Source organism: Canis lupus, chromosome 1, assembly GCF_011100685.1.
Source record: "Canis lupus familiaris isolate Mischka breed German Shepherd chromosome 1, alternate assembly UU_Cfam_GSD_1.0, whole genome shotgun sequence".
Taxonomy (NCBI): Eukaryota; Metazoa; Chordata; class Mammalia; order Carnivora; family Canidae; genus Canis; species Canis lupus.
Genome location: NC_049222.1, coordinates 35,667,692 through 35,687,490, shown reverse-complemented (window position 1 = coordinate 35,687,490; position 19,799 = coordinate 35,667,692). Strand labels below are relative to the sequence as shown.

Here is a 19,799-nt window from a genome sequence, read left to right as displayed (position 1 = left end):
GAGAGAGACCAAACCAATTGTGTGAGGTTTCTTTTTCCTTTTTTTTAAAGATTTTATTTAAGAGAGAAAGAGCAGACAGGGAGAGGGAGAGGGGGAGCAGGCTCCCTGTTGAGTAGAGCGCCTGATGCGGGGCTCAATCCCAGGACCCCAGGTTCATGACTTGAGTGGAAAACGCTTAACCAGCTGAGCCAGCCAGGTGCCCTTTGTGTGAGGTTTCTAAGTGGCTCCAGGTGACAACTAGATTTGACTCTGGGCCTTCTGACACATGGCCCATGCTCTTAACCATGTGACTGCACTGCTTCTCTAAGAGGAAGACTGCTGTCAGAACTTAAAGGCATGTCTCTGGAATGTAGGGATATGGCACTGTGGTATGTTGACGAAGAGAAATTTTTGATCTTGACATTCCTATTCTTTGTATCTGTGTCTGAACCTCCTATCCTGTGTATCAGTGTCTACTTATAGAGCACCGATGTAGCTTTTCCCCCAATGCCTCCCCCCCCTTTTATTTTAACCTTTTGCTTTTTCCCCCCTCACTCTAGGATTGCTCTCACATCTGATGTGGCCTTGGTTTCACATCACATTTAAAACTCTCCATACCTCAGACTGAAAAAAGGTAAGTATGTCTATGCTGCGCCATCAGACTTCTGCCCAGGCAGCTCTCTTGGGGCCAGTTGTGAGTTTGTATTCTTGTTCTTTCCTATGGTACGGCACACACCAAAGCCTTCTACCTTTTCCACAGTAGAGGGGGTTATGTTCCAGAAAATGCTTGCTCTCAAGAGAAGTTGCACTGAAGGAACTTCAGGCTTTGAAGGAAAAACAGGGTTAAGGGATATGAAAGCCCATTTTTCACTCTTGAGAAAAAAATCAAGAGAATATGCAAAGAACTGTCACTGATATTTATATGCATTTAGAAATAAGGGATATTATACAACTGATTTTTAGTTATCATGACTTGCTTACTGAAAATTTGTGATCTCCCTATCTTACATTCTAAAATGATGTTTTAAAATGATCTTAAAAACAAATACTAGAGGGGAATTTGGGGGCATTATCCTCCATTTAGAATTATAGTGAGTCTGTTGCATATGTTACAATTCAGTTTCTAAATCACGCTCTTAAAAACCATAATATGAACTGATTCTCAATTTGCATCTGTTCTGTCCAAATTTCCTAAAGTTATGAAATGAGGAAATAAGTGGGCTTCTAAATCCAGTGTTTATCTGGGAGACCTTATGGTTGGCAGGATCCTCAATATTTATCAGAAGTTTTTGTTTCTGATCATTTTCCACTATACATATGGAAATTATAATTTGTTCTAACCACCTATTTCAAAATAACAATCTCTAATTCCAGCCTTAAATTTCATATCCAACATTTTGGTGTTTTTTTTCCCTGTAACATGTATTAGTCCTCTGTTTAAGAAGCCTATACCTTCCTCACCTAACGATACCCTCCCCCTGTTTTTTGGAGCTTTAGTGCTAACAGTGTTGTTGCTTAACCATAATTCTTGGCCTCTCTGCACACATTTTTTTTTTCAAAATGTCCTTGACTGTAATATGCCGTTTTTTAAAAAAAATCCAGTGTTCTGTGTAAGTTTCCTTATATTACATCTTACCCTTGAAATTTTTTCCCTAAGCCTCTCACTAGATAAGTCACTTCCCAATTTATTTTGCTCTGGGGGCTGACTTCCAGGAGGTTATCCACAGCTGCCTGCGGTGGAAAGCCAGAGTGAAGAGAATATTAGAAATATAGGGGTGTGTGTTTGAATTCCTGTTCTCCAAGTGATTCTAACTGAAACTTGCCCACCAACACATTCGAAAAGAAAAATTTAGCAAAATCCAAAAATGCCAGAATCACTTCTGTATGTCATTTAGGTCACTTTATGTTACCTGTGAGACCAATCAATTCATGCCAGGCACAATTGTTTTCTCTAGTTAAACATGATATTGCCATGTAAGGCAAAACAGTGTGTGTGTGTGTGTGTGTGTGTGTGTGTGTGTAGCGATAGAAGTAGGAGATCCCTGGGTGGCTCGGCGGTCTGGTGCCTGCCTTTGGCCCGGGGCGCAGTCCTGGGGTCCCGGGATCGAGTCCCGCGTCGGGCTCCCAGCATGGAGCCTGCTTCTCCCTCTGCCTGTGTCTCTGCCTCTCTCTCTCTCTATGTCTATCATGAATAAATAAATAAATAAAATCTTTTAAAAAGCGATGGAAGTTTATTAAGTGAGGATACAGAGAAAGCTCTCAGAAGTGAGAGGGGTCCCAACAGGTTTGCCCGGCACTGTTTAAGAATTTAGGAATCTTTCAAATACATGACACATGAAACTTGGAGGTATGCAGGAAATAATAGAAATTTCTTTTGCAAGCACATGTTAGGAAATGAAATCGCACCATGATCCATATTAAAGAAAGATTATGGAAGTGAATCAATAACTTATATCCTGTCACAGATATGGTATTCTGAAACAGGTTACTAGTGTTTCCTACTGTGAACTTATACAGCCTATAAAGTCGTTGATACTTAACAGGTCACATCTACTTTGCATGTATACTTTAGACTCTACACCATCCTGCTTCTATGTGTACATATATAATGTATAATCTTGTAACAGCTCTGCAAAGTAGATAGATGTCACCACAGGGAATTTAGAGAACTTGCCTAAGATGGCCTACCTGGGAAGTAGCAGAGCCAATATTCAAACCTGGAACCATTTGACTCAACACCAGTGGTCTTTCTGCTATACCACACCATTTTTCTAGATTGTATTTAGAATACTCTGTATAAATGATAGAATATTATCATTTGGTTGATTTTTTTTTTAAATAACCTAGGAACACAACCTAGTGTTAAGTAGAGTGTGTTGCTGACACAGTAGAATAATGGAGAGTAAAACACATTGTTGTATCACTTTTAGGTAAGAAAAGTTATTATCTAAGAATTCTCATTAAAATTTCTTTATTTTCTGACTCCCGGAACAAACAAAAGACTAAAATTAAGATCATTTAGAGATGAAGGGAGTTGGGGGGTTGTTCATAATATAGGATAGTATTAAATATTGTTAAAAATAAAGCACATTTCTCTACCAGTGTGTTTAAAATACCACCAGGAGTTAGTTATACATGTTTATACTATAACAAAGTGTACTTTATTTGGGGAATAATTGATCCATTATGTGGCATTTACTAAGGTAATTTTTTCCTTTTTGTTTGAGCACAGGAATTAAAAGTGATTCATAAAACAGACACACAATCAACATGTAAATTAGAACCACATTAAGATGATCATCATTTTATGTTGTTTCCCTAGAATGGTTCTCATTTGCCCTGTATATTCAACTCTAACTGCTGTTAAGAGTGTTGTGAGTTCTGGTTCAGGGAAGATTTAGAACTCCCCGAGAACTTTTATGGAGAAACTTCAGTGTGCAGTTATTGCATTTATTTTTTTGTGCACATTTTTTTTTGTTTTCACCAAGGGAATTACCATTATATTGATTTTAATGTATACAATGGATAAATCCAGTAGCATAATCTGTACATGTGCTGTCTGAAATCTCTTTTCAATAACATAAGCCTGAGCATGTTGCTCTCCTGATTAAAAACTTGCAGTGGTTCTTATTAGTCAGGACTCTTGGTTGCAACTGACAGAAACTAATGGGCCTACTGAAGAATTCCCAGCAGCTAAGTGACAGGAATGTATTTGCATGTTAGAAGAATCATTCTGAAAGCAGCATTGTGATTAGAAAGAAGGGGAGCCACTCCAAAAACAGAGACCTAGGAACCAGAATGGACCTCTGTCTCCAGTATGTAGAAATGTCCCTTTGCACTGACCTGATTCAAGCTCTTTCCTCAGCAGACTGTTAGTAAGTTTAAGGGAAGCCATACGCAAATTGAGTTTTGGCCAATGAAATGGACCAGTCTCCCATTCTCCAGTATATCTCTCCACCATTCTCCTACCAAGTTTTTAGGCACCACAGATTGGAGAACAGTCTCCGACACATGGTTGCCCTTCTTGGGTGATGGGTGTAGGGGATAAGCCACGTTAATGTTCTTGAATTGCTTGCTTTTCTTTTCCTTTCTGAGCCTCACCTATATCTGGTGTGAGAAAGGAAGCAAGTGTCAACAGGGGCCAGACCCTTGTGAGGCCAGAGTGGCCTCACACTGTGGTTGCTTTGCTTTTCCAAACCTCTGCCTGTTTGCTCAACAAAAGCCCTAGCTTCCATGTTTGTTGTCTGTGAGTTCCCATCTCAGGTACAATTTAATATAAAATACTCTGTCCGATAACCCAAATCAGGGAAAGGGCACTGCCTTGGCACACTCTGCCTCTGTGACAGGGCATTTGCTCCCCAGACAACTCCTCTTCTCCCATTTCCATCTTCCCACTGGACATGCCTCCATGGATGGGGCAGACTAAGTGGGTGCCTGGGTGGCAACGAAATGGGGTTCCCTGTTGCTGAGTCTTACACATCTGAAGTTCTTCCAGCCAGGGCTCTCTGTTCTGAAGATTCTAAGCTCTGTAGGATGGCTGGTATATCTTGGTTATGTGGAATCCTCTCCAGTGTTCAGTCAGGGCTTTCGGGAGCCTCTTCTGAAGACCTGCGATATTCAGCCATAGAACTGAAATGAAATTTGCTTTAAGGATGTGTGAGTGGCCTCAAAGTCCAAAACCCCTCTTCAGTGTTGATGCCACAAGTACCTACCGTTACTGCAATATTTCGGGATGAACAAATTGGAAACATTAAGGGCTTATATTCTCTCTCCTGGGGTAGGAACCTCCTCTCCCCCAGCTTCTTGGTTTGCTGCACAGCTTGTTTCCTCTGTATGGAAATGAACCGTCCCTCTCCCAGTCCCCACCTGCTGCCCTGGGAGGCAGGGCCCAGCTTAGGAAGCAGGGGTGTCCTGTGCCTGAGACCAGCGACGCAGGCCTCCCTCTTTCCTCTTCCTGGTCCACATCATTACTTCCTTTGGTTTTTAAGCAATTCAGAGTTTAAGATAAAGGCCTTAAAGACAACTTTCTCTGCCTCTCCCTTTCTAGGTATTTGCATAGGAATCAGAGGAGTTAATCTTGTGAGTAAACTCTCCACATCTGCACGGGTTTCCTTCCTTCCTCCTCTATCTGCCCCAGGGTTGTAAGCACAGGACTGCCCCCAGGTCACAGCGCCTTTGCAGAGACCACACTCCTCTCGGCAACAGAGGATGGCTCTTTTTTGAAAAACAATATGGCTCCAGTTGTAGCAATTGAGGCGTCGACAGCAGGAGTCTAAGATTCTCAGCCCCTCATGGAGGCACACCGAAAGTTCCAGTCCCACTGCACAACTTTTTTAAGTATGCAGGAAGTCTTCCCTGTTTTCGTCCCTGTAACTGATTCAGAGTCCAGCCCCCATCCTGCTAACATACAGGGAAATGTCATCTCTGGCATTTTTAGGTGTCTCCCTTCCCCCCATGGGGTGTATCCCAGAACCCAGAGATTTCCATGGCACCTGTGGGGTGAGGGACCAGCCCCTGACCTTGTGAGGGTCACAGCAGTAGTCTCTGGAGCTCTCTGCCTCAAGTCCATGAGCAGAGGCTGGAAACCTGCCCTGGGTCAGGTCTCCCTGAGCACACCCTACTCCCTGTCCTCTCGAGGGCTCTGCGCATTGGCCCAGAGAACAGAGCTGGGCAAGGGCCACTGATGGGAGAGGGTCTTTCTCTCACCTTTGCATGTGCCCTCTCCTTCCATCTCAGGAGTTGGACATAATTGCCTTCTTGGGTTTAGATGTTAACAAAGACAGACTGCCTCTGCTGTCATCTGGGCTAAAATACAAGGAATTGCAAAGCCCACCACCTGTTTTAAATGAGCTAGAAAGAAAAGCTGTTGGGAGGACAAAGCAAAATTCCAGAGTTGTCCTGCCGTGCTGATTTGGAGGCTGTAGTGAAGGCAAAACATTTTCCAAACAGTGGTAACTATGGAAATTCCGAGAAGGAAACAGATTTGAGAGCTCCCAGAATCTGGATAGCTTAGTGAGAAAAATCTAGTATGACTCCAGGGTTTCCGACTTTGGAGTCTGGGAACTGACACAGTAAAGAGACTGACCTGTTGACAATGTGGACTCTCACACTACATGCTCTGGATGCCAGCTCTGCTGCCTGCCAGTCATGTGAGCATGGGCAAATTCATGCAACTTCTGAGTTTCAGTTTCCCCATAAGTAAAATGGGACTAATATCTCACATGGTTGTTGAGTATTACATGATTAAAATGGCCATGACCTGTGAGCATCCAGCAAGTGCTAGCTATTATTACAGAGTGGTGCCAGTAGCTAATTCGCTAATGCTGGAGGAGGAGCCCCTGCTTCAGAACAGGTGACCTTCAGGGCTGTGAGATATCCAGGCTGAAAGGGGGTATAGATGGATTCATGTGGGATTTGAAAGAAAGTTCAAGATTGAAGACAGATTTGGGAGGCCTCTGACTTCAAGGAGCAGTTGAAATCTTGGGTTGTGAGTGCAGCCCCCCAGGGCTATTGCAAGAAGATAGAGGGCCAGGTGTCAGGCCCACAGATCTATTCAAATTTTGGGTGACCCTTTGCAACTCGCTCCCCTCTGTCATCTTTAAGCTGACTTTGTTGTTTTGAGATAAATAGGAATATCCCGTTTAGAGTCTCTACTTCAGAGGTATAATCTCATTGTTTGCTCAGTGAAATAAAAGTTAGTTGTCTATTATCTCCCATATCAGGTGAGAGCTCCTTTCCATCTGGAATTACAGTCTTTAGAAAAAAAAAAAAAAACCTATTTGAAAAGCTTTTCAAAAACAAACCTTGCACATCTTCAATCTAGAGGAGTCTTTCACTGAAAACTGAGGCAGAATTCCCAGCGTTTGGGGCTTGCCCAATTCTTTCCTGCTAGGATCATTAGAAATAAAAAAGTCAGTTTGAAGAATTGACTTAAGAAAAATTGGAAGTAGCCAGAAGTGAATGAGCTGAAACTGGAGGGAAGTCCCTTTGTTTAATTTGGGTCTCAGTGCATACTCAGCAGGCAGCTAAACCAGGACATTCATAGAGCAAAGGGCATGTTCTTAAATGCGGCTCTCAGAAGCAAATGCCTAGAAAGACATACCATGCCAGCAAAAATGCATTCTAGAAACCATACGCTCTAGACTCAGGAGATCTTACTTTTTGTCATCAGTGAGTAAGCAGATACAAACAGATCATCTTCCAAGAGACATTTTCCCTTTTATTTAAAGCAATTAACTATAATTTGTTTACCGTGTGCCAATCCCCATTTCTAGAAAAATGTGACTTTTCTTCTTTGGAGCTCAGAAACATATTTAGGAGTGTTTAATGTTACAGGGTCATTTTTACCATATATATATATATACACACACACACATATATATGGTAAAAATATATATATAAAAGATTTGTATAAGATATATTTGAAAGATTATATGTGTATATATGCTTGAAAGATTGGATGTTATATACATATATATGAAAGATTAAAAACTTTCTCTGATTTTGAAATCTGAATTCTGACCTGAAAAGCAGTCTGCAAGTAGTCTCCTGTCAAACTTAGATGTATTATTTTTCCTGTCTCTTCTCTGCTTTATTAATTGTCGCACACTGCACACGGTTTTCCCCCAGGGCCACGCATGCTTTCAGGTTCTCTATTGCATTGTTAGCTATGTAAGCGTTACTGGTCCGAGATGGCAGGTGGGAGAGGCGGAGGAACTTGGCCTCCTCCCTGCCAGAGTTCTTCTCTTTCACTGGTGCTGCTTATATTGAACAGCTTAAGAATAAGCTCCTGTGTGAGCCCTCGGAGGCCAAGTAGTATTGTTAGATTCAGAAAGGAATCGCTTTCTTTTAGTGATAATTTGAATATTTTGACAATGAAGCTAAGCTACTCCACTGCCTGGTTTGCGTACTTCATGTCATGTGTACCCTTTCTCGTGAAGCAGAAGAGAGCCCCTGCCTCTCTGAATTCATAAATTGGTATTGTCTGTTGGTGAGATGGGTAGGAGCAAAGGAAGAATCATCCAGAAGAATTATACTCTCTTGCCTCAATGTTTTTAAAAGTTCATTAAAAAAAAATTTAATACAGGCCTTTGGAGAGCACCCAATTAAAGAACCATGATAAATGTTCGGTATTATGAGGAGAGAGAGAGAGGGGCCATGAGATGATTTGTGAAGTGTTTATACATGCAAAACAAATTCTCTGGATGATTCAAAGATCCTATTTACCTCTAGTTTTACCTTCCAGGCTTTTTCCTGAATTTTGATGGATGATTTAAAAAATTTAGTTGTCTAAGAATTATCTTAATTTTTCCATTTTTAACTTAAAAGGATGTTCTCATACAAAATAAATGGGCATTGCCTTTTTTTTTTTTAATCAAACTAAGAGAAGAAAACAGGCAACCAAGTGAATAAGTCATGTAGGTGAGATAGGATTGGCTTTGTTTCATAATAGATTTATCTTTGTGCTAGTTAAGAAAATCCTAAAAAGCTCCCCCCCTCCCCATGAGGACTGACTGGTTGGAACAGTCCTAAATTGGAAGAAGCCAGGTTTTAGTAATCGGTGAGCAGAGATACTGGTTTCCAAATGGTCACCAGGGATCAGTGGTGCAAAGCTGGCTGCAGACTTGGCTCCAGGAGACTTGAAACTAGACTCCCAGGGCCAAAGTGATGTGGTGTCAGTCTGTGCTGCTTTGCACTGTGGCCTAGGAATCTGTATTTTTAAAAGATTTATCTGGCAATTCTAGTGCATAGCCAACTTCGAATTGTGTAACCACTGAATCGTGTGTTCAGTGTAGAGACAACAGCCTTTTTGGCCTGTACATCTGGTGAACCTGTATGCTTCTTTGAAGCTTTTGTTGAAAACAAATGCCTACTGGTTATTGCTGACTTTTTTCAATTCATGATTTGTTTCCGGTTCTGTCATTGCCTAGATTTGCATACTTGTTTTATGGTATTCTAATACTGTTGATTTAAAAAAAATACCATTTCCTCTGCATGGTATTTTGAATATTTTATGTAAACAAGTTCACGGTTTTTTGTTTTTGTTTTGTTTTATTTTTTCCTACTTGCAGAAAGCAGGGGAAAACTTCAGGGTTTTTCTAATCCAGTTGCCATTAGGACATAAGATGTAATATAAATACTTAAAGATCTTCTTGGGCAACATGACAACAGATTGCAAATCCTTTAAGTTGCAGCATTATGAACTTTATCATACCTGTGAAATATATCAGATTTTCTAAATGTTTAAGACTTTTGCCATCTGGTAGATCTGAGACATTTAAAAATTAATGGTGCTGTGTCTATTGAGGTGTGATACTACAGGATCTTAAAGTTTAAAATTGGTCTGTCATCTCTGAAAATGCATGAAAGGGCAGTCAGAAATCTGTAGACATTACCAGTTGTGTATATGTGGTGTTGAAGTGAAGCTCAGGCTGCAACATGGTGGGGGGAATGTTCTCCTAGCTTCATTCACTGAAGATGTGCAAGATCTCTTCTTACAGGTTTGAATCCTCACACAAGCTTCTGAGAGGACTGCGTGACCGGCTGGAAGCTGATGTTTCCTGTCGCCGAGTAGGTACGCAAACTGTGGTGGTTTCTTCAAATTATTTCTCTTGGGGTATGTTTACAGAGCAATTACTTGGAAATACAGAGTAAAAGTCAAGACCCAAGGTTCCAGGTCTTTCAAAAAGGTTCTAGTAGAGGATAAATACATTTCCCCCTTAAACTGCCAAATATAACAGCATTCTCCTTACCGTTTCTTTTTTAAAAGCATTAGTAGACCACATAATCCAGGGACTCCGATGCTGCTGTTGATAGCCTTTCCTGTTCTCTGCCGCCCTCGCCCTCACCCCCAGCCTCATCGTGGTAATTCCTTCAGGTCTGTGGAGTTTTCTGCAGACATCCCTGTCAGTTCCAGAGTTTTAAAGCTGCCCTGACCTAACTTGGGTACCTGAGATATGGGAAAGGGTGTCTTCCTCTTTGTGGCACATGTCAACTTACTGGCCAGAGGAAGAGGCTGGTCACGGGCCGGTGGCACCAGGGAATCCAGCTCCAGATTCTGGCCTTTATTTGGAGGAAAAGCCGAAGTCTGCTGCTCATGTAGACAGTGTAACCTGGAAGGATGACAGGGTATGAGTGGGAAGAACACTCAGCTTAGCTCAGACCACCTGGGTTTGGTCTCTGGTTCTCATCATCATTATCTGCAGTAGTGATGTCAGCGGAAGCTAGCACCTGTGGGGCACTCGTGTTCAGGCACTCTGCTGTGTACAGAACATCACTTGCAGGATCTTATCAGGCAGTGCCTGTGGGCAGGTGTCAGTTTCTAAACCTTAGTCTTCTCATCTGTGAGATGGGGGATAAAGATGCCCTTTTCTCTAATGGGGCTGCAGAAGACTTTATGAGTCCAACTAAAATAGACCATCATTTTGCTAACTGTGATTGTGGTTCCCTTTAAATATGATCTGACTAAAAAGTAGTTTGATTCATTGGCCAAGACATTAACATTTATCCCAACATGGCCAATGTATCTACTAGGAACATAGCAAGGCACTACCAGTTCCAGTTAGGCAGGGGAGGGGTTTACTGAGTGATTGACATTGGAAAGGGTAGGCATGATTACCAGGAAGACCCTGGAGTGGGTCAGCTCCGTGTCGGTGGTGAATCTGTGGGCTGAAAGACAGGTAGGGGGTGGCCGCCACACCAGGCAGCTTCGGGTTCAGGAGCAGAACTGGACAAGCCCAGGCAGGAGGGCCAGTGCAGTAGCGAGGCAAGCCAGGAAGGAGGAGCAACTTGGGACATCGCTATAGGCTACTGGGAAGGAGCAGCAAGCATGCGGCAGGGGAAATTGGGCTCATTGTGAGCAAGGTGCCTGGCCTCTGGGGCACTGGGAGCACAGAGGCGCACAGGGAAGCCGCCCGGGGATGGGCTGTGGGGTGGACCACACATGTGGATTGCCAGGACAGCTACTTAGAGAGTTCACATTCCTCCCCATTGAACTGGGTATGATTGTAATGGTTTGTTAAACAAACAAAGAACCTAAAGCTGTGAATGGGGGGAGAGAAAAGACTTAAGGTGAAAAGGAGAGGCGGCCCAGCTTGCCAGTGTTCCTCTCTTCTGAAGCTTTCGCCCCCATTTCCCCCGACATTCCTTTCTCCCTTTCAGAGAAGCCAGTGCAGGAACTGGGACAAGTTGCCCTATCTTTCCAGTGCCCTTGCCTTTTAAAATGGAAACCTGATGAAATGTGTAACATCTTATAAAGAAAAAAAATGAACAACTTGGAGTCATTTTAAAGGACTGGTGATACATTTTTTTTAATATTTCAATTTAAGTATTTCTGGGTGAAGAGCTTTGCTCTGCATCATTTGAATCTATTGGATGTGGCATAGAAAGGCAAAGAGAACATTCTCCCTCCCACATTGTGTAGTCATTTTGTCTGATAAACAGGACGTGTGCCCTCAGAGGTGGGCAGACATGCTCCCGGAAGAAGGGAAGTGAGCGATGGAATGGGTGCAGTGTGTCTACCTTTTTTTCTCTCTCTTTTTAAAGATTTTATTTATTCATGAGAGACTCAGAGAGAGAGAGAAAGAGAGAAAGAGACACAGGCAGAGGGAGAAGCAGGTTCCACACAGGGAGCCTGACGCGCGGGACTCCATCCAGGTCTCCAGGATCACGCCCTGGAGCACGGCCGAAGGCAGGTGCTAAACTGCTGAGCCACCCAGGGATCCCATTCTCTTAAATAGTTCATAGTAAACTGAATTCTGGATGCTTATTTGTTGGAAAAACTTAGAGAAGAAAAGAATGTAAGTTGTCATATACCAATTGCCAATTATATTCGGGTCCATTTGGGTAATGAGATTTGGTATCAGGCTCATCATGTGAAAAAGAACCATGTAGAGTTTCAGAACAGTACTTCTGAATCTGCTGTTCCCTCAGGGTCAGGAGGTTGTCCAGTGAGGAGGGATAAGTGAATACTTGTAACTTTGCTCCTGTGTAAAGGAATCTGTTGATGGAAGCGTCCTCACTTTCACTGGCCCCCTGCAACCTGCAGGACAGCCCAGATTCCTCTGCCTGCTGCTCAGGCACCGCCTCCTTCCCAGGTCCATCTCCCGCTCCTCCCCTGGCCTCACACCTGCCTTCCTGCTGGCTTTGCCCATAGGACGTCTCCTGGTGCCCTGCATTGCCCTGAGCCCCCCTGCGTCCCCCTGCACCACCCTGTGCCACCTGTACTGCTGCGGGGTCGCTGCTTTCACCTGTTCTTCTCTCTGCCTGAAGTACACCTCACCCACCTGGTGTGCCGAGACTCACCTCAGGTGGCCAGTATCACAATTTAGAAAGTACAGCCTTTCAGAAGTCCTCTCTCATTCTGCCACCCAGAGATACTTTACTGACATAGTGTTACCTGTTTGTGGGCCTTTTTCTATTTATTTGGAGATGCTGTTGTTTCAGAATCAGTCTGTCCAAGTCTTGGGCATCTTTTCTAGACCTTCTGTAGCTTTTATGTTTCCCTCAAGAGATTTTTAACTCATGAAATCTGGCTTCCCGTCACCAGTGTGACTCGTATGCTTTTTTTCTTTCTTTCCTTAGTACGAGCCTTTACCCTCACACACTTCCTGGGAAGGAACCAGGCTTTTCTTTTCCCTAGAATGGTAACTGTATTAGGACAATAGGCCCAGCCACTAATTAGGTGAGTTTGGGCCCTCCAAGCCCTACTCTCCGAGACCCAGGAAAAGAGATCACTGGCTGTCAGCTATAGAAGCATAGCCTAGAAGGGCCGAAAGGCCAGTTGCAGAGGGCTTGTTGGGAGGGAGGAGGGGGATCTATTTTCAGCTGTCACAAAAGAATAGTCCCCATCACTGACTTTAATGACTAGAAAATCTTCTCCTAATACCAGAAGCTCTCGTGTGGATTTCAGGACTGCTGTCTGCCCCACATGCCCACCATGCTACCTGCAGTCCATTAATGGTCTTCATGAGACCAGGTCTGTCTGTCTCAGCGTGAGAACCAGCCCTGGACTTCACACTTGCCTCTCTGGAAGCACATGTCTATTTTGCTTATTTGTGGACATTGGATATTCTTCCTAAATGTCTGTATTTAAATATATCGCATAGGTGGTGGGAAGAGGAAGGGAGCGGAAGATTTCAGCATCATGCTGTGTGACCCGTTTTGGGGCGGTGCTGTGGCCCTGTCTGGGGAACCTCTCTGCTTTACTCTGTGCAGGTTGGGGTGCTTACAGATCTGCATCAGGGAGGAGCCTCCACTGTGATGGAGACTGGCTCCCTTGTCAGCAGTCTTTCCCCCTGCGTAGTGGCTTCTCTTAGTTTTCCGTGGCTCTTTGAGGCTCATGTTCCTGGTCTTCTGCCTTTTTCATTGCTCCTTAAAGCTTCCTCCCGTTCCAGTTGAGACAGCGCTCTAGAAGTGCTGTCTCCTACCTCTTCTCTTCCCACCTTTCTCACCCCTGTCCATGTAGAGTCACAGTGGTTCACCTAGACTCTTAAATAGATTAGATAGCTCTTCAGTCTGCTAAAGACATTGTAACAAAGAAAGGTTCCCACGGTAAAAAGCCTACTTTTTCCCACTAGACTGGGAACCAAACAGGGATATTGAGGTGTTGGGGTCCTGTTTTATACTGTAACCATCTAGAAATTATTTTGAAACATCAAGTTTTTTCATGCAAATTTAATTCTCATTTTGCTTATTTTTATCGTAGACTTGTCACTATACTCCCTTATCCTAGAGGAAGTGGGGGAATTTAGCAGCAGAAGGCTTCTTCTGCCCTTGGAACATCTAAGAATTACATGTCCCCACAAGCCTGCTTCCGCCCTGTTCTGCAGTGCAGAATAGATATCCTAAGGGAAGATCAGTCTAGCTACAACTTGCCATAAAGAAAAAAAAAGTCCTCCTTGCCCCCAGGACAACCTACTTTACCAAATGACACTGGGAAGGACAAACATTGGTGATCAAGGTTGAGTAAGTGGGCTTAATGACAGGATCTGAGGCCACCCATGTAGAGCTCTGAGTAACTTACAAAGTCCTCACAGAAGCCAAATTCAGAATGGTATCCACTTTCCTCCAGCCAAAGGGTTCATAGCTGTACTTGGTCTAGAAAAGAGCCTCAGTATCTCCTTCATGCATAGGTCTCCTCACTGACTTCAGTGTCGATGAGGCACCATTAGGTTGAACATGTCTAAAACTAGTGCTTGCCTTGGCAGAGCACATCTACTAAAATCGAGCGACAGGGAGAGCGGTAGTGGTAGCATGACCCCTGTGCTAGGATAACGGGCCTAAGACTAAGCTCCTCATGCATATGTTTGGCTGGACTTTTCTTCTGGGACTCCACCTTCCTTTCCTTCTCTGCCACCATAGTCAACTCTTTTCTATGACCTAACCTGAATCCTAATCTAACTAGTCTGTTTACAAAGTATCATTTCAACCTGCCCTCTCTTCTTTCCAGGTCACCGTTACCTCTTCTGAGAAGTGGCAGAAGCCAAAGTGGTCTCACTACCTCTAGTCTTACCACTCTCCAGTATATCTTACATATCTCTGCCATAATTACTATCACAAAGTATGATCTGATGACAAACCCATTGCTTATAATGGATTCCTGTTCCCCAGCTCTTTGGTATCAGTCCTGGGTTGTCCTTGCTTCTTGAGACTTAGATCCCTATACATATGCCCTTCCCATCATTTCTTCCCATTCCTGTGGAGAAGACCATGTTTTGTTGTCTTCTTCCTTCTACCCCTTTCTTTCTATCTCCTTCACTTGCACTGACAAATAAACCCAGTTAATGGCAAGCCTTAACTAGGTTAGTCAATCTACTAAAGTATTACAACAACAAAACCCACCTTACCATGGTAGGATGAAGCAGTATATCCTTGAACCTTCATGATATGGCCTTTGCCTCCCTCTCTGGCCTGTTTATCCACAGTGCCCCCGTATTTGCATCATGTTCCAGTCCTACTGTGCTACATATTTTCAAGTATTCTATGCTGTTTCATTCCCTTGGTCTGAAATAGACCACCTCCCCACTTAAACACCAGGTAGTCCTGTAGGCTCAGCTTTAACTTTGACTTCTCCATGAAACCTCTCAATCTCTCAAGCAAGAGATGATCACACCTTAAACATCTGTATTCCTTACCCACCTTGAATTTTGATAATTATTTTCACTTTTTCCCCATTCATAAATCTTTGTAGAGCGATTTAATTATATCTGATAAATCCTAAGGAAGAGCATCTTTGAAAGCACATAACCTGTCCATGGCTCCAGGCTTGTATATTGTCTTTTTCACTTTCATGAGGTATTACTCAGTTTTGCTCGATTTTCTAATTTTTTGCCAACAGGATTGGTTTAAAAATTGAATTTCATTCCAGTGTGTTTTTGTGGGTGGGTGGGTGGGTATTAAAAAATAAAACAGAGGGCCGCCCCGGTGGCCCAGTGGTTTAGCGCCACCTTCAGCCCGGGGTGTGATCCTGGAGACCCCGGATGGAGTCCCACATCAGGCTCCCTGCATGGAGCCTGCTTCTCCCTCTGCCTGTGTCTCTGCCTGTGTCTCTGCCTCTCTCTCTCTCTCTCTGTCTGTCATGAATAAATAAATAAAATCTTAAAAAAAATAAAAAAAAAAAACAGAAAATGTCAGATGTGGTAAGTATGTTACCAAAAGGGGGGGGGGCAGGGAAAGGGGGCATAAGACGTGCCAAGAGTTAAGGTGGGGTTGGTCAGGGATTAAATAGGTTAATCAGGATTGTGGCTTTGCCAGCCAAGTAGAATGAAGAGGGAAGGAAGGCCCATTGAGTAGAAGAGTATAGGGAAATTGTTTTAATGATGGACCAAGAAATCTCACCTGGATAAAATTGTGCATATTTTCATTTGTGTATTAATTATCTGAGTTTCCCCTTCTATGAAATGCCTTTTTAAAAAATTCTTACCTGGGGACGCCTGGGTGGCTCAGTGGTTGAGCGTCTGCCTTTGGCTCAGGGCATGATCCTGGAGTCCTGGGATCAAGTCCCACATCAGGCTCTCTGCATAGGGCCTGCTTCTCCCTCTGTCTGTGTCTCTGCCTCTCTCTCTGTGTCTCTCATAAATAAATAAAATCTTTAAAAAAAATTTAAAAAAATTAAAAATTCTTGCCTGAAGTTTTAAAGTTTTGTTTTAAACATTAAGCCTGTAATCTGGCTAGAATTTTTATATAAGATGCATGATGGGAATCCAATTTCCTTATTTTCTTAATAATTAGGTAATCAATTATTAAGTACTTTATTCTCTCCCCAGTGATTGCTGTCCAAGCCCCATCATATATTGTTTCCATACAAGGGTGGGTCTGTTTCTTGGCTATTCATTCTACTCTATTGGTCCACTTGTCTAATCCTGAGCCTCAGTATGTCATACTGCCTGAATTACAGTAGCTTTAAAATAAAACAAAACTTTTATCTATTATCTCTTACCTTTTTCTTCTTTGGGAGATACCATGGTCTTTTTGTATGATGATGAATATGATCCAATAGGACTGGGAAGTTCTTGGCTATCCTTGGACTTTTTCTTCTCCATGTAAAATTTAGAATGATTAGGGTTCTATCAAAGAACCCTGTTGAATTTTTATTAGTACTTCATTGAATTAATATATAAATATGGAAACAACGGTCGATGTTAAAATAATTCTATCTGTATTTCCCTATTCATGAACATGGTATATTTCTCCATTTATTTAGGCCTTCTGTACTGTCTTTCAGTATAGTTTAAAAATTCCTCTGTAAGTGTATGGTAACTTTGTGTTAGATTTATTTCTAGATATCTTTATTTGTGACAAATGTATATGGTATTTTTAATTACATTTCTCTATTGGCATTTAGAAATAGTTATTTTGTATTTTGATTTTTAGAACTATCTTGCCAAACTTTCTAATTTTGTTCTGTGTGTGGATTCTTTGGAGTTTTCTGTGTAGACAATCATGTATAAATAATGAAAGATTAATTCCCTTCCAATTTTGTATCTTTCATCTCTTTTTATAGCTTTATTTTAGGTCTATTCTAGTACAAATATTTAACAAGGTGCTGTGTTTAATAGATACCTTTATCATATAATGAAGATAGCTGTTTCATTAACTTAAAAAATTACCTCTTCTCTGTTTTTTTGTTTAGCAGTACATTTTTGACCATTTAACCTATGAATGATTTTATTGTTAGTCTCTGGGTTATATTAGCTGGTTTATAAAAGGTTGCTTCATGATGTTAATCACTAGGGAGCATTAGGAGGAGCAAACATGTAAAAATAGCAGGTTCCCTCAAAAGAAGCCACATTGGCAAACAAAGGTGCCTTAGAATCATCAGCAGAGTTTCCAAAGATTCTCAGATGCTCATGCTCCCTTAGGGAGTTTGACTCAGATCCCTGCCCCTGCCCCTGCCCCTGCTCCTGAGGTCTTGCCCTTGCTACTGCCTTTTCTGTTGTTTTCTTGTTTTTTTGTTTTTTTTTTTTTTTAAGATTTTATTTATTTATTCATGAGAGAGACACAGAGCGAGGCAGAGACACATAGACAGAGGGAGAAGCAGGCTCCATGATATGGGACTCAATCCCAGGACCCTGGGATCACACCCTGAGCCAAAGGCAGACACTCAACCACTGAGCTACCCAGACTCCCCCCTCCCCCCTTTTTTTCCTGTTTTCTTAAAAAAATCTTCGTGTGTGTGTGTGTGTGTGTGTGTGTGTGTGTGTGTTTACAGTTCTTTTAGGGATCTCTCTTAGGGTATTTACAGTTGTTTCTGAAGTTTTCTTTTCCCCGTAGAGTCGTCATCTTTGTTCTGGCTGCTTTTTTCTATTTATTCTGTTTTTCTTATTAGATGCTTTCTTCTGATTTCTGGTGATCCTCAACAGTCAGCTGACTTATGAGTGGAGCCATTAAAAAGCTGTTGGAAGCTTTCTGTACTGAAATAGGGCTTGTTGTGAGTTAATGCAGATAAACCCAGGTACTGCCATTTGCCCTTATAATTAGCTCTTTTCTCTTGGGCTGGAGGTCGGCTTTACCAGAGGAGACTCCATTCTCCTGTAGGGGCTAGGCCTGATTGCCCGTGTTCCGATGGCCAGATAGGGCAAGTATACAAACTTCACTGAAGACCCTGGTTTCAGCAGGGTGCCCCACCCCCATACTCTCTACCGGGAGGGGTCAGAGGGCCGAATGCTTCACCAACAAACCTTTCCACTCTTTTCTGTTCTCACTCCCCCGTCCAGAGTTACTTAGTGCCCATATTTCTCAGACTCTGATGGGTTCTGCAGGGTAAATCAGATTGCTTCATAGCTTTTCATTACTGGCTTAGATTTGAGCTTTCTGAGGACTGCAAAGCCAGTTACTGCTTGTTTACCTGCTTTCCAGCTCCCAACATTTTATTGCAGTTTTTTTCCTCTCCTGTTATCTTAGGCTGTGTTTTTGAAAAATCGAATTAATACTCTTTTAGTAGGGTTTTGGGAGAGATTGGAGCTACACACTTTTATTCAATTTGCCATCTTTAACTAGATTTTACTCAATTGTCTGTAAATAGAAAGTTCGCACCCTGTCCTTATTGACATTTTCTGTCTAGTGCATAGATTTGATGTTCTAAAGCTGTGGTCTAATCAACCAGAGAGCTTTCTCATTAATTTTCTCTCTGAATATTAGATAAATAAGTCACTTCGGCTTTGTGTATTTTAGGCCTTGTTTTGAGGAAAATAAGAGCTTAGTCATTGACTTAACAAAGTTAAGTCTCTTACAATAACAATTTAAAAGTCAGTAGGCAGCAAACCCTGTGGTTCAGCAGGTGGTGGTTCTCCGCAGAGCAGAGCCCAGGCCAGGGGAGTCAGTGCTGCCCATCGGAGGAGGCCAGTGGTTTCAGGCACTAAGCTGGAGATGACTCATAGTCTGTAGAGGAGTAGCTCTGGAGGAACCCAGGAGGACTTTGGTGGAGGTAGAATCTCCCCCAAACAAATCTAGTTTGGTTTTCTGTGAGCTACTTTTTCCTCCTCCACCGCGTCTTTAGCCCAAGCCCCCAAGGTTTCAGCTGGACTTCTAATCCCTTGTCCCACACTCACCATCTCCCCAAGCAGGGAAGGAACTCAGTCCTCTGCCAGGGAGTGAGAGGGCGAAGCAGGAGTTTGCCAGGTGGGCAGTGGGCATCAGGCTATCCTAGGACGGTGCATGATGGGGAAGCATGGGCTTGACAGAACGTAGCTCCTTAAGGAACTAGCGGGTGGCCTGCCCTCGGGCCTTGGTAGGAAGGAGGTGTGCAGCCATGGCAAGGGGCTGGTTTCACCGGCTGCCAGTTGGGCGTTAGTGGATTTTAGTGATGCTGTCTTAATACTTTATTGAGGATAAATATACACACACACACACACACACAGACATTTTTCATATAAAAGATTTTAAAGGTGCCGACAAATGAACTCCCATGATCTTGGGGGCAGCCTGCCCTCTTCTAGGCAGCAGGTAGGCTTGTCTTACGTGATAGTTGAGTTCTCTTCTGTAGCCATATTTTTAAAATCTATTTTTAATTTTTAAAAAATTTTAAGTCACCTCTGCACCTAACGTGGGGCTCATATTCATGAACCTCGAGACCAACAGTCACATGTTCTACCAAAATGAGCCAGCCAGCCACTCCCCCCCCCCCCCCCGCATAGCCATATTTGAAATGAAATTTGTTAACTGCTTGAATTTCTAGAAGGACGTTATTAATAAAACTTTTTCAGTTTTTCTTTTGCTTTAATCTGATAAGATGCAGTGATTGAAACACAAAATATATGGCCCATGGATTAGGAAATATCAATGACTTTGTGAACACAGAGTTGATAGCACAAAGGGATTTT

The 19,799-nt window shown here is 42.7% G+C and overlaps 1 protein-coding gene across 20 annotated transcripts in view; it reads left to right on the top strand.

Moving 5' to 3' along the window:
• Positions 1-19,799, top strand: part of PLAGL1 (PLAG1 like zinc finger 1) — a 110,532-nt gene that overhangs the window by 78,739 nt on the left and 11,994 nt on the right. For 10 of the 20 annotated variants that reach the window (XM_038526232.1, XM_038526237.1, XM_038526234.1 and 7 more), the window contains exons 3-4: positions 540-613; positions 9,480-9,553. The exons of 2 other annotated variants lie outside the window; for them this stretch is intronic. The gene's annotated coding sequence lies outside the window, so the exon portion shown is untranslated. Of the gene's footprint in view, positions 1-539; positions 614-5,026; positions 5,059-9,441; positions 9,554-19,799 lie in introns of all 20 variants that reach the window. 8 more of the 20 variants (XM_038526233.1, XM_038526231.1, XM_038526239.1 and 5 more) reach the window with 5 other exon arrangements.